The sequence below is a fragment of the Chrysochloris asiatica genome, unplaced genomic scaffold, assembly GCF_000296735.1.
Source record: "Chrysochloris asiatica unplaced genomic scaffold, ChrAsi1.0 scaffold00002, whole genome shotgun sequence".
Taxonomy (NCBI): Eukaryota; Metazoa; Chordata; class Mammalia; order Afrosoricida; family Chrysochloridae; genus Chrysochloris; species Chrysochloris asiatica.
Window position 1 is genome coordinate 36217423 of NW_006408520.1, and position 2518 is coordinate 36219940.

Consider the following 2518-nt stretch of genomic DNA (forward strand, 5'->3'; position numbering starts at 1 on the left):
GTTTCTTAAGGATACATAACATAAAGCAAGGTTCCTGAAAGGAGACAAGCTGTCTATGTACACTTTGCAAACTTTTGTTTGTGAGCAAGATCTCAGGCACCGGGCTTCATTTATCTATACCTAAAATGCTACATTGTTCTTAATATTCCTATATACTTTCAGGAGGAAGGAGAGCATCTGGGTTAAACTGATGATATTTAGAGGTGGTTTAATGGGGCTGCCACTGATCAACCCAGGGCCTGCATATGCTGTCCCCAGCAAGGGACTGTGTAAGATAAAGACCAGTCAGAGAAGGAAAACTAATAGCGTGGATAGAACCCTTGTCAACAGTGAAAAACCTTCGAGACCTAGAAAACAAGACAGCTCTGCTGAATTCTGGCTTTCACAGGTTTTTACTGTATCTGATTCCTTTCTTTAACATGAAAGACCTATCAGAGCCAGCAATCATGCCTTCTCTCTAATTCAGCTCATTAAAAAAAAAAAAAATTATTCTGAGTCTGATTTTTAACCTAATCTGCCCTTCAACTGCAGGAGATGAGGCTAGCTCTTGATGCTATCAAAGATGCCTTCTGACTTCCCAATATGCAAAAAATATTTATTGGCAGATTTGAGCATGTTATTTATTTATTTTTCTCTTTACCTGTTTTTCTTTTCTTTTTTAAGTAAATCTAGGAAAGCAGGGACCCAGAAAACCACCCTAACCATGATGTTCTCCATAACCCATTGAGTAACCCAGACTGTGACAGGAGGGAGGAATTGTGACAGGGTGGAGGGAATCTCCAAAGAGGGGCTGGTGCTCAGGAGTGGGGGAGTTGCCAGAGTGGGGTCTGGGCAGGGATGGTGGCCCCATGTCATCCTCACCATCCTTCACACAGTGGTATGTGTGGGTGTGCTGGGCTGGTTCAGCTGCAGCGGTTTACACAACCAGACTGCAAAATCCACTTCTTCCACCTCGGACCACTTGATGAAGGTGTGGTCCATCAACATCTTCAGGTCAGCATGTTCTGCTGGGATCTTGATCAGGTATTTATTTATGAACTCCTGAAAGTCCTAGGGGAAGACACCGCTGGGCCACTTGGGAGGAGGCTCATTCACAATGCAGTCCAGAAGAGCAAAGATGGCGATAGCAGTCCAGTTGTCCATCCCGTGGTCACTGATGGGGCATCCAGGCGACATGCTGTGGGGATCGCTCTGGGCCCCGTTCACCACTGGCAGGCCAAAGATGGTCTTTAGCTACTTGGCTTCTGGCCGGTGGATGCGGTACCTTCCAATGGCTGGCTCCACAAGTGATAGACCCATGCTCCAGATTTCTGACTGTACTGAGAAGTGGGTTCTGCAAGAGCTCAGGCACATGCAGGAGTGAGTCCCCCACAAAGGAGTTGGCTATGGAGTCAACGAGATACCTGCTCACCCCAAAGACACACAGTTGGATATGCCCTTGAAAGTTGACCAAAATGTTGTACGGCTTCACATTTGGATACAGGAGCTGGTGCTTTTCTCAGAAGCACGCAAAGCCTCGGAAGACCACATTGCTGACCTTCCCAGGATCACTTCCAGGATCTGCTTGGCTTATTTCAGCACCTGGTCCAGGGAGCCTTGGTCCATTTGCTCCATATAGATGATGATCTCCCTGTGGTTGTAGAAGGCATAGAAGCCCACGATGTACAAGGAGTTGCCCCCGTGTAGGACCCAAAACTCCTTGATGATCTGGTTCCAGATGGCCAGCTTCATCTCCAAATAATCAGCTTCCTTGCCATGATGAGGCCAGAGGTCCTGTGCTACACTTTGGTGACCACCTGACCATTTCTAGCCCCTAACTCTGAGATCTTTTCAAAGTCATCCTCCTTGAGACTGCCAACGTTGGCCTTCTGGGTGAGCCAGACACTTCTGCTGCTGCTCGTTGAGTTCCACCTCCTCTAGTTTCTTCTGGCGGTCCACCCAGTTTGCTTCGGAGTGGCCCTTGCTGGTGGGAGATGGGCCTTCAGTGATGCTGGAGTTGATGGTAAGCGCCAGCAGTACCAGCTTCCTCTGCACCAGCATCAGGGCTCCAGGGTCCTGCTGTGGGCTGCCTCTAGCCGGGGTCCATAGGGGGCCAGCCCGGATCAGGTAATGCTGACAGGAACCCGGCGTTGCAGCCTAGGCGGATGCCAGGACACGTCAGGGCTAGGGATTCTAAAGATGAGGTAAAGGAGTTGCTGCTGCCGAAGCCCGAGTTAGGCTGACCTGAGCATGTTATTTTATTTAATTTCAAAGTAATTCGATTATTGCACAGTGTTCATAATTTGCCACTGTCATCATATCTCTCCAATGTTTGACGTATAAATGCATCCTCTTCCAGAGAAATCCCATCCCAAATCATCACTGGTGAAAGGCTTATTAATGGAGATGACACAGAATGCCAAAGGTTACTACCACCAACAATGCAGTCTTTGTTTGCATCTGGTCTCCAAGTAATCTAACCCTGGAATCCACTATGAGGATGCATTTCCCAGGACCATTTCTAACCTCCTTAGATGGG

At 48.1% G+C, this 2518-nt stretch overlaps 1 pseudogene; it reads right to left on the reverse strand.

Moving 5' to 3' along the window:
- Positions 1-867: 867 nt before the first annotated feature.
- Positions 868-2040, reverse strand: LOC102835357 (annotated as a pseudogene).
- Between the last annotated feature and the right edge of the window lie 478 nt (positions 2041-2518).